The following is a 12,774-nucleotide window of genomic DNA, read 5'->3' on the forward strand; positions in this document are numbered from 1 at the left end:
AAGTCTTTTCCGACATCTGAATTTCACGATTTTTCCAGACGGGCACACCATAGAGATATGGGCCTCGGCTGTCCAAGCCACCAAGGAAAACAGGGAACCCCATGCATTTCCAAAAAGAGGACACCTGTGGGAATCTGCAGAGGTCTGACTTGCGCAAATCTTTATTACCCAGAAACACCGGCAAATTCCAAAATGTGGTGAAAAAAACACATTTTCTGCACATTTCACTCGGCTCACCCACCGCCAACAACACATGGCCTACCGTCCCACGTTCCCACAGGTGTCCCGATGAAAATGGTACTACACATGTGTGGGTTCACCTACCTGGGCACCAAGGGGAAAGCCTAAAACACGGGTAACCCCAAGTGTTTCGGCACAGCATCATTTCAGGAATTCTTCTCATGCACACACCCTACGGATTTGGGCCTAGGGTGTCCAAGCCACCAAGGAAAACAGGGAACCCCATGCATTTCCGAAAAGAGGAAACCCGTGGGAATTCGCAGAGGTCTGACTTGTGCAAATCGGCCCAGAATTTGTTACCCAGTAACCCTGGCAAAGTCTGAAAATGTGCCGAAAAAAATGCATTTTCCCCACATTTCACTCGGTTCTCCCACTGAAACACGCTGCCAACAACACATGGCTTACTGTCCCGCATTCCCAGAGGTATCCCGATGAAAACAGTACCTCACATGTGTGGGTGCACCTACCTAGGCTCGAAGGGGAAAGCCTAAAAGACCCCTATCCCCAAGTCTGTTCTGACAGCTGAATTTCACAATTATTCCAGACGGGCACACCATACAGATATGAGCCTAGGGTGTCGAAGTCACCAATGAAAACATGGAACCCCATGCATTTCCGAAAATAGGACACCTGTGGGAATCCGCAGAGGTCTGACTTGCGCAAATCGGGCCAGGATTTACTACCCAGAAACCCCAGCAAAGTCTGAAATGTGGCAAAATAAACGCATTTTCCGCAAATTTCCCTCGGCTCACCGACCGAAACACGCCGCCAACAACACATGGCCTACCGTCCCGAATTCCCACAGGTGTCCCAATGAAAACGGCACCTCACATGTGTGGGTGCACCTACCTGGGCGCCAAGGGGAAAGCCTAAAACACGGGTAACCCAAAGTCTTTCGGCACAGCACCATTTCAGCAATTCTGCTCATGCGCACACCCTACAGATTTGGGCCTAGAGTGTCCAAGCCACCAAGGAAAACAGGGAACCACTTGCATTTCCGAAAAGAGGACACCTGTGGGAATCCACAGAGGTTTGACTTGCGCAAATCGGCCCAGAATTGATTACCCAGAAACCCTGGCAAAGTCCAAAATTAGAAGAAAAAAAAAACATTTTCCACACATTTCACTCGGCTCACCCACCGAAACACGCCGTCAACAACACATGGCCTACCATCCCGCGTTCCACAGGTGTCCCGATGAAAACGGTACCTCACATGAGTCGAGGCACCTACCTGGGCCCCAAGGGGAAAGCCTAAAAGACCCCTAACCCCAAGTCTGTTCTGAGAGCTGAATTTCACATTTTTGGCAGACGGGCACACCATACAGATATGGGCCTAAAGTGTCCAAGCCACCAAGGAAAACAGGGAACCCCATGCATTTCCGAAAAGAGGACACCCGTGGGAATCTGCAGAGGTCTGACTCGTGCAATCGGCCCAGAATGTATTACCCAGAAACACCGGCAAAGTCCAAAATGTGGTGAAAAAAACACATTTTCTGCACATTTCACTCGGTTCACCCACCGAAACACGCCGCCAACAACACATGGCCTATCGTCCCATGTTACCACAGGTGTCCTGATGAAAATGGTACCTCAGATGCCTAAAACACTGGTAACCCCAACTCTTTTCACACAGCAGGATTGCAGGATTTTGACTAATGTGCAAGCCACCAAGGAAAACTCGGACCACCATGCATTTCTGAAAAGAGGACACCCGTGGGAATGCACAGAGGTCTGACTTGCGCAAAGCGGCCCAGAATTTATTACCCACAATCCCCGAAAAAGTGTGATTTCTGGTGGGGCACATTTTTTTATTCACTTTGTTGGGGATTCTGGGTAATAAATTCTGGCCCGCTTTGCGCAAGTCAGACCTCTGTGTATTCCCCTGCATAGAAAAAGCTGTAAACAAAACAAAAAACATGTGTGACCTACGGTCACACCAGCAAAAATAAATCAATTTTCAAGCATGCCCCCCATTGCAAGCCATCCCTGGTGGTCTACTGAACATCACCGCCTCCCACTTAAAACGCATTTGAGGTGCCCCCCCACACTCCATTTGGAGTGAGGGGAGAAGCCCACCCCAAAACATCAGGAAGGCCCCCCAATGGATGCGGAAGTAGGGTTTGGCCCCCTGGGGCCAGATTGGCACACCAATGCGCCCCTCTGCACCCAGGGGAGTTGGGTTACCAAAGGAAAAAATGGTGGACCGCATTTTGGGGGGCTGTGGGGGTGGAGAGGTGCACCCCCCTTCACATTACAAAATTCCCCGGCAGTGTAGGGTGCCCCTCAGCCCCCCCTAAAGTGCAACCTGCCATTTTCTATTTTTTTCTTTTTTTTACCAACCTTGCCTTGGTGCAGAGGGTCACATTGGTCCCCCACCTTCAAAAGACATCCCTGGTGTCTAGTGGCATTGCTGCCCCCGATTCCAGCACCCTGCGCCCGATCCGGGAGCAGCAATGCTTACAAAAAGGGTCTTGTTGGAAAGGGGAGAACCTCCCCTTTCCAACGACACCCTAAACAAAAAAATCCCTGGTGTCTAGCGGTCCCCACGCCCCTCCCCCTTCACATCCTTTTTTTTTTGTGCAGATTTTTTTTTTGGCCCCCCACCCCTGGGGGCAGATGGTCACACATCTGCCCCCATGGATTTCCATAAATGTGGCGCCATGCTTTGGGGCCACAGGGGCGAGGGGGTGCTTAACTAGTAATCTGCCCCCACCACTGTAACACATCCCTGGTGTCTAGAGGCCATTGCTGCCGCCGGATCGAGCGCCCTGTGCCGGATCTGGGAGCAGCAATGCTTACAAACAGGGTGTTGTTGGAAAGGGGAGGGAGAATCTTACCTAGTAAGCTGTCCCCCTCCCCAACCTCTGTAACACATCCCTGGTGTCTAGTGGCCATTGCTGCTCATGGATCGAACGCCCTGCGCCCGAACCGTGAGCAGCAATGCTGTCACACAAGGTATCGTTGGAAAGGGGAGAATCTCCCCTTTCCAACGATACTTGCCCCGATCTCCGGCTTGAAATACAGCCGGAGATTGAGGCAGAGAGAAGAGGGCACTAGCCTTCTCTCTTCACCGCGGCAGCCGAAAATGGCTGCCGCTGTGAATTTACTTTCAGTTTCACACCAGCGTGCATTACGCATGCCAATGTGAAACTGAATGTAATCCAGCCCCCTGGCAGGAAGGGGGGACCTCCCCCTCACATGGCCCTGGGGTTGGATTACAGTTTTGAGCGATGCCTGCTTTTCAGGGATCGCTCAAAAAAGAGTGCTAAAAAGGACGAGCTACCTCATCCTTGGCACTACGGAGGTAATGTCAAGGATGAAATAACTCGTCCTTGGCACTGAAGGGGTTAATAATAATCATTCAAGTGTGGCAGTCCGGGAACAAGGGTGCCGGTAAACTTACCGGCACCCTTGTTCCCGCACTGCCGCACTACGAGTCTGCCTGCAGAGGCTCTTGCGCTTGGCAGAGTCAGGCCTGCAAGGTGCAACGGCCCATGCAGGCAGACTTTTCACAGAAGCACCAGCACTGATACCAACGATGCCGGTGCTTCCGTTCCCCACTCCCATGGAGTCCTATGGAACTCCACGGAAACGGGGAGTTACCAAACCTGTCGTCTGACTTCCCGCACCACAGGGACTTGTAATGTCTCGGTGGCACCGGGAAGTCACCGGCAAATTCAGTGTTTCCGGATTTGCGGCAACCCGCTGGTGGTACCGGCAGGTTACCACAGACCTCATAATGAGAGCCATTGTCTCCATTTTACTTATTAGAGTACATCTCCTACCATCCCATCTTTATTTGCATACCATTTACGATGCAACTATCTTATACATTTTATATTGTTGGAGTTTAATAAAGTAGATATATAAAGCAACAAACCACTTTCTAAATGAATTTGAAAAAATAAATCTTTATCAAAACCTATTAGGCAAAACAAGTATGCTTATTGTGATGCGATAGAAGCAGAACACAAACTCTAGAGGTAATCGCGTTTATTTCACTGAGCTATCCACATTCATTGCTAGAGACTGCGTTAAAAAAAGTTAATTTCTTGCATGTACAAAAGTGCATAGTTTACAATATAGGGTCACACATTAAGCAAACTAGCGATAAAGAGATGATATACACACACACAAACATACCGAGACACAGAAAATGTGTACATTGGAATGCAGTTATGCTCAAAATAAAGATATGAAATTGCTATAGCAAGTGCTATTGTGGAAGATGATTTCCTTATGCAAATGGGAAAAAACATTGGATAGGGCCACCAGGATACCGGTAAAGCCTGTTACCGTTTCTGGCACCTGGTCAGGCGGCTTTGTCGCTGGATTACGGGTGCCGGTAGAGCGGTGTTAATCCCCATTCATGGAGTCCCGTAGGACTCCATGAGGGGATTTGCCAATGTTACCGCCGCCGGCAATGCCGGTGGTGGTAACGAGGGATTTTTGGCAAGTCGGCCGCCTGGTTTACCTCCAGCATTTAGCATTTAGCTGGAGGTAACCCAGCTGCCCAGCCTGCACTACCATAATCGGGCGGTCCGGTAAAGTGCCAGTATCCTCAGATACCGGTACTTTTTTACCAGACCGCCCGACACAGACTGAGCCCCATTGCCTCCAATTTACCTATTAGAGCACATCTCCTCCCATCCCATCATTATTTGCATACCATTTTCAATGCAAATATCTTCAACATTGTATGAGATGTTGGCATTGTGTTCGTTCATGAGCAGACAAAATTGTTAGTGTTTAATAAAGCAGATATGTAAAGCATCAAACCGCTTTCTAAATGAATCTGAAAAAAGAAATCTTTATCAAAACCTGTTAGGCAATACAAGTATGCTTATTGTGATGGGATACAAGAAGAACACACACTCTAGAGGTAATCACTTACTTCACTGATCTATCCACGTTCATTGCTAGAGTCTGCATGAAAAAGTTCATTTCTTACATGTGCAAAAGTGCATAGTTTACAGTATAGGGTCACACATTAAGCAAACTAGCAAACACAGAGATGACACACACACACAAACATACGAGACAAATAAAATGTATACATCGGAATACAGCTATGCCCATAAAAATGGTTATGAAATTGCTATAGCAAGTGCTATTGTGGAAGATGTTTAATTTCCTTATGGAAATGGAAACAAAACATACACTACTTGAGGAATAAAATTTGGCGTTGGCTCCCACTGTACAAGCGGTCATAATTTTGGAAAGGTGAATGGGACTAAACACACTTTTAAGAGTGCCAAAACCAAAGTGATGTATTTCAGGCAAACAGTGATTTTTCAGAGAGCAATACATTACTGTTTGTCATCTAAGCGTGAGTGCCAGTAGGCCAAGGGTCACAGAGGCACTGCCAGGGTTACCAAGAACATTGTCACGGATAGGATCTGCTACCCTTAGCTAGCCCCAAATGGCATCCATGTGCATGCTTATGTGCTTTTGTTATTGTGCCTCATGGCACGGTTAATAGTCACTGAATTCTGGGGTGTGCTCTCTGACGCCTCATTTTGTGAAGGTGCTAATGAGTGTTGGCTTAATGCATCGTCTAGCTAAGTGTTGACATGCTTCCTTTCTCTTGGTTCATTGCTACTGTTGCATTATCTAACCACTTTGGTAAAGTGTGAGGGTGATCGTATTTTCTCCTGCATGTGGCGGGGCACTCATGAGACATTGGTATGACACTTAGGCAGTTTATGGAGAAATGCCCCAATTACTTGCCATTTATCTTCATTACTCCAAGTCCTCATTTCCTCGCACCAGTTTATACAGCATAAGGGGTGTAATCCATAGACAGACCCTTTGTTTAACAAGTATAAAGGCAGAACTACCTTGTTTCATTCCCCTATGCATCTCCACCCCCAACCGAAGTGCAGGCTACAATATATCTGGTCCGCCCCTCTTCATCATTCATTACGCAAGCCAGATCTTATTTCAAGGCCTGAGTCTCAGGAAGGGAGAGAGGGAAGCAGTCTGGCATGAGGAAGATGAGGACTTGGAGTAATGAAGATAACTGGTAAACAATCAGGCAATTAACTTCTCATCACATCTTCCTCGTCCCAATCTATACCACATGAGGATCTAGGAAGCTCAACTTGAACTAAGAGGCCAATAATCTGTGTGATGTAATACATAGCCACTGCAGTATGATCAAAGAGAAAATATTTACAAACCGGGAACAACCAAACCAAGAGAACCCTCTGATGGCTTCCACATGCCAAACTGCAATGAGAACAAAAACCTGCAGGAGAAGCATAAGGGTCTGTCCCACAAACCTCACCCATTTGTTCCTCTCCCTCCCCCGACCCCCACCCCTCACCTTTGGTCAATCTCCAGCACTACCAATAATGCTGTCAAGCCTAGTACAATAGTCACTTGTTTTCTACCTCTCCTTCCCCCAACCCCTCTCCTTCACCTTTTGTCATTCCCCTACACTACCAGAAATGTCGTCAGGCCTAGTACGATAGTCATGGGGCTTCATTATGAGGTCGGCGGTAAGGGGTTAACAGCAACGTTAAGGGTGCTGTTGCCGTTAACCCCTTACTGCCGCATTACGAGGTCCCTTAGCGGGTCCCGCTAAGGGACCAGGGAGCTAATAACGGGGCCGCTACTAATGGGCCCGTTATTAGCTCCATCCCCATTCCGATTGAGCCCTATGGGGGCTCGAATGGGAATGGTGAATGGTTCTCAGAATGGGGATTTACCGGGTCCTCCAAGTTTGGAATGACCCGGTAAGTCCCTATTCCGAGAACCCGGACCCGGAATGCGGTAAGAGGTAGCCATGGTGCTAATAGCACCATGGCTACCTCAAACCTCGTAATGAGGCCCATTGCATTTTCCCTTGCTCCCATGTGTTTCAAAGCCTTGAAGCGCTTCGAAACACATGTGTGAATAGGTGCTATACAAATGAACTATCAGTATCAATATCAACACAAAGGCCCTCATTCTGAGTTTGGAGGTAACCATGGAGCTATTAGCTCCATGGTTGCCTCCCAACTCGTTCCAAATCCGGCCTGGTGAATGGAGTAATTACCGGTCCATTCCAAGGTTGGAGGGACCGGTAATTCCCCCTTCACCAGGGCCCTTCCCCATTCCCATTTTTGCCCCGATAGGGCTCAATGGAAATTGGGAAGGAGGTAATTACGGTACCGTAAATTACGGTGCCGTAATTACCTTCAAAGTCACTTTGCGGGTTCGTTTTTTAACGCCTGCTAAAAGCAGGCATTAAGTACCAACCCGCAAAGGGAACTCGGAATAGGGCGGTAAGGGTTTAACGGCACCGGTCTTGTTACCGGTGATCGTTAACCCTTACCGCCCTGCTCGGAATGACCCCCAAAGACAACAGAGGTGTCTCTGGGCAGTCTGACTGAAGGTTGCCTGTAAGTGAGGCTTCACAGAATAAGGGGGTCATTCCGAGTTGGGCGGTAAGGGTTTACGGATACCGGTGCTGGTAAACCCTTACCGCCCTATTCCAAGGTCCCTTAGCGGGTCCCAGCAGGAACTGCTGGTCTGACCAGCCGTTCTATGCGGGTCCCGTTAAGAGACCTTGGAGCTAATAACGCGCCCACAATTTGCAGGCCCATTATTAGCGCCTTCCACATTCCCATTGAGCCCTATGGGGGCTCAAATGGGAATGGGGAATGGTTTACTGAATGGGGGCTTACCGGGTCCTCCAAGGTCGGAATGACCCGGTAAGTCCCCATTCAGCCAGACCGAACCCGGATCCAGGTTTGGAGACAGCCATGGCGCTAATAGCGCCATGGCTACCTCCAAACTCGTAATGACCCCCTAAGACTCTATTTGGAAGCTGGCAGTGTAGTGAATCAAAAAGTCTTTCATGCAAATTGTGTATACAGCACGTGCACTACCGAAGAATAGTAACACCCAGTATGGATGAGGTTAGTGAGTGCCGTATGTGGGACAGCTGTATGCTGCATGACCACCCACGCATATCTCACACCACGCCACTGCTGCACCCTAAGGTATTGTAAACAGAGTTGTTCTGTTTCACAATCACAACACAGAATTATGTAATTTCTTTATTTTTGCAGTGGGGGAAACAATGACACTACTTTAGGTGCAAACCTCTCCGAAATCAGTCCGTCTGAAACCACTTGTATAGCCACGGTGGTCTGGGGCTTCTGTTTCAATAGGTGCAAGTTATGTATTGATGTGACAGGTTTGAAGGATTGTGGAGTTGGGAGAGTAACCTGCTGAAGCAGCCTGAACTTGCAGTCTTTCCATTCAAGGACTTGTTATCCTAGATTTATAGTGTCCTACTTTATTTAATGGAATGGGGACGTTGGCATGTATGTGACTGTGCACTGTAAATTGCAAGGGAATAGTAGGTTGTTTCTACTGAATTAATTTTGTGACATGTGACCTCCTGTTCAATGCAGAAGGTGGGGGGGGTGTGTAATGATCACTGGAAGCACTGTTCGTGGACATTACCACTAACTGAATACACTACACAATGCTTTAATAATCTCTTATTTATTTGGCAAATCATGTGATGATAATGACATGTTTACAGTTCTTATGAATTACAGTAGTTGCCCTGCCTAGGTTAAAGCCAGAAGTTAGGGAAGGTGTTATACAGTTCAGTCATAAGAGTCCAGGATCGCATGATGATTGCAACCCCATTCCGTTTAATGATCCCTAGAAGTATTTTTGGCACATGGGCAATTGACAAGTAGAAAATGCCCTTGCAAACTAACATCAACATTTCCATTTGATGCCAACTAACAACTCAGCCTTGTTCATGAGTTTGTGAAGATGCTTCAAGTAATCTTTCAATTGAATTGTAGGTCTGCAGACCCAGCCACCAACCCACCTGAGCCCTTGCCCTACATGAATGCCCCAGCAAAGGAATGTTCCAGGTAATTGTCCATAATTAGCTTGTTTTGTGTGTTTCCTGGGCATATAACCTTCCCACATGCTGCACCATCAACCCACAAACAATATTATCAGTGAAAAAAGCTTTGTTCATTATCCCTTCAAGAATGGCTGTTTCCAGGGCCATGCTTGGATGTGCCCCTGCGACATGGCAATGTACTGACTATGTTGGCTGTGACATGCTAGACAAGTGACATGTTCCATTAGTGAGCGCATGTCTCCGAAGTCTGCTTCAATCCAGTGCGTAGCTTGCTATACATGCTTCTTCTTGTTCACGTCACAAACCATAGGTGAGAGTCCAGAACATATGAAAATACAACCTTAGAGTACTGCACGTCAATACTGCACATAAACACTACAGAAAAATATACTTTTCCTCCCCCCTCCTTCATGTTACATCCTAACCGGTCCACTTGGATTTTTGAAATCATGCGTGAAACACAATGATTCAATATCCTGTTTCTAAATTAGCTTTTTTCTCCTACAGACCATGTTATTTTTCCGCATCATGAAAATTACATAAAGACAGACAGAGAACAACCTTACACATAAAGCACCGTCCAACATTTCAGAACGCTTAAAAGAACAATTTGGCACTTTTAAGAAGGAGGTTTGTTTGCACACCAAATTACAGTGAAATCTACCCTGAATTGCAGGGTTTCATTTCCAACCCAGAGGGTGCTGAGCTCTGTATATTAATCTTTTGAGATCAATCATGTGAACGCAGGATAGCAGATTTGAACTGCAATACAATGCATTCATTATCTTCTTGGAGAAGGGAATCAGTGATCTCACCCCGGCCACTTGGCGTATGCATCTCAAATAGAAGAAAATGTCCCACCTGAAAGAGTGAATGCACACTTTGCCAGAGGCTAGAGACCATAGAACCTCAAAATAGTACTGTGCATTTTACAGGAGCTTAAAACTTAGTTTCAGCAGGACACACCATTCATTACTGCAATATCATGCAGAAAAGACAAAGGCCTCATTACAAGTGAGGTGGAACGGGTTAACGGGACCCGCTAAAGAAGGCGGACCCGTTAAACCCGTTCTGCCTCTTTACATGCTCCCCTCGCGGGACCCGGTAAGTAATGCCTAGTCAGACCAGGCGTGCTTACCGGGTCCCGCGAGGGGAAGAGGGAGCAAACAACAGGCCGCTTGTAATCGGCCTGTTGTTTGCTCCCTCACCCATTCCCATTTAGCCGTATGGGGGCTGAAATGGAATGGGGAAAGTCCGGGACCAGGTTCCTGGAGGGAGGAATTACCGGGCCCTCCAAACTCGGAATGGCCCGGTAATTCCCCATTCTGGGAACCCGACCTGGACCCGATTTTGGCGGCAGCCATGCCGCAATAGCGGCATGGCTACCGCCAAAATCGCAATGAGGCCCAAAACCTAAAGGCCACCCATGGCTAAGACAACACCTCACACCGGCCAAACACACATGGCATGGGACCCCTGTTTATGAAAATAGAAAACAGTTGAACATTGGTAGAGAGGTTTGAACCCATTTCTCATAATTAGCCCCCTTTCGCACTTCTCTGTAATGGACCCCTACATCTTTTGCGATTTTTTTTGTACTCAGGCTACTTAGAAAACAATGTGCATAGTTCATTCGGGCACTGTGTTTAATTGTATGCCAATATAAGTGATTGTTTCCAAAAGCCAGGCACTATCTTGTTGATGGGCCTCATTATGACCCTGGCGGAAGCCCTGCCCTTATTAAGGGTACAGCTGCCGCGGGTAATGATTTTTTACCGGGTCCAAAAAAAGGGCAATAACCGGGTCATGCCGACCTTGGTGGACCCGGTAATTGCCCCTTTCTTGGACCCAGTGAAAATCAATCCCCATTGCCATTTGAGCCCCATAGGGCTCAATGGGAATGTGGAGGATGCTACCAACGAGCCTGTTAATGACGGGGCCGTTGTTAGCATCCTGGCCTGCTAGCGGGTCCCGCTTTTCACATCTGGTCTGACCAGGCGTGAAAAGCGGGACCCGCTAGCAGGCCTCGTAATGGGGCAGCTTGTAATGAACGGTTCCTGTCCCGTACCGGCACCGTTCATTACGGGACTGACAGGGTCCTAATGAGGCCCACTGAGTGCCTACAGTGAAAGGCAGCAGATAATGTGATATGTTGGCTATGGCTAATCCTTGTGCATGAGAATTATGAGTTGCATTTAGCACCACAACGTGCAGGAATTGGAGATGGGCAGATAGTATTATTTTAGGCATATCGATGATGGGGGAAATAACAAGAAATAAATATGTGGAAAGTGGCCTGCTGACATGCTGGGTATCAGAACAAGACAAATTGGGCTTCATTAGAAGTATGGCGGCGCAATAACAAAATTGAGGTAACAGAGCAGTAATTCTGTTACCGCCGCTTTTCTGCACTGCCACACTACAAGGTAGGCGGTGAAACAGAGGATTCACCTCCACCAAAAAGCTGGAGGTAAATCTGCCGCTTAACTGCCAAAATCAGCAAAATCAGTGCCAATGGCGGTAATTATGCTGAAATCCCCATGGACTCCTATGGACTCCAATAAATGGGGACTAACACCACCTAACACCACTTGTGATCTGGTGGTAAATCCTCCAGGACCAAGTGGCAGTAACAATGTATTCGGCAGCATTCTGGCAGATTTACTGCTGAAATACCGCCAAACTCGTAATGAGGACTAAGTCTACATTGTGTTTCATCGTGTTTCATCGAACATTACAAATATCGATGACAAGTTCTGTCTGTTTTTTTATCACATGAACACTTTTTATATAACAGGCACTTTCAATATTTTTTGTTAAATGGCTGAGCAGATTGTTTTTGTAAATCCATGAAATGGAACATTTCTTTGATTCACTGCTCACATAGAGGTATGTGGATTTCTTTCTTGCTTCTTCATGCAAGTGTGGTATTTTTAGTTTAAAAGATTGGTTGGATCATAGGTCATGAATGTAATATTTTTATTTTTAAAAGAGAAAATATGATCTTTACTGACCAAAACATAATTTCCACTTCTTTCACTTCTTTTGTCCAGAATATCTTTCATCACTCTTTCCATGCAACAACGGACTTGTTATGGGGCCTCATTACACGGTAGGCGGTGGACCAAGGTGCTGCTAGCACCTTGGTCCATGCCGGTAAAATACTGCCACCGCCTTGGAGGAAAGGGGAATTACTGCCCTATTCCAAGGTTGGCGGGACGGTAATTCCCCCTTCCCCCATTGCCCTTCCCCATTCCCATTTTTGCCCAATAGGGCATAATGGGAATGGGGAAGGTGCTAATTACGGTACCGCAAATTGCGGTACCGTAATTAGCACCCTGGTCCCTTTGCGGGTTGGTTTTTAACACCTGCTAAAAAGTAGGCGTTAAAGTACCAACCCGCAAAGGGACCGCGTAGTAAGGCGGTAAGGGTTAACGGTCACCGGTACCATTACCGGTGACCGTTAACCCTTACCGCATTCCGTGTAATGAGGCCCATGGTCTTTGATTAGGATGTTCAAAATATGCTCTCATTTTCTGCATATGACTGATTAACTTAACTTTCTAAAGTTTGCCAATGTCTATGCACAGGAGACAGTGGAACTCATCAAGGGATGGGCGGAGTGGTAGAAATACATCAGTAATGCTCTT

At 47.2% G+C, this 12,774-nt stretch overlaps 1 long non-coding RNA gene across 1 annotated transcript in view; it reads left to right on the forward strand.

Moving 5' to 3' along the window:
• The window catches only part of LOC138521329 (uncharacterized), a 286,380-nt gene that overhangs the window by 48,081 nt on the left and 225,525 nt on the right, over positions 1–12,774 (forward strand). The window contains exon 2 of the long non-coding RNA XR_011283015.1: positions 9,057–9,128. This is a non-coding gene — a long non-coding RNA (uncharacterized lncRNA). The remainder of the gene's footprint in view (positions 1–9,056; positions 9,129–12,774) is intronic.

Source organism: Ambystoma mexicanum, chromosome 1q (genome assembly GCF_040938575.1).
Source record: "Ambystoma mexicanum isolate Mex_15411 chromosome 1q, UKY_AmexF1_1, whole genome shotgun sequence".
In the NCBI taxonomy this organism is placed as follows: domain Eukaryota; kingdom Metazoa; phylum Chordata; class Amphibia; order Caudata; family Ambystomatidae; genus Ambystoma; species Ambystoma mexicanum.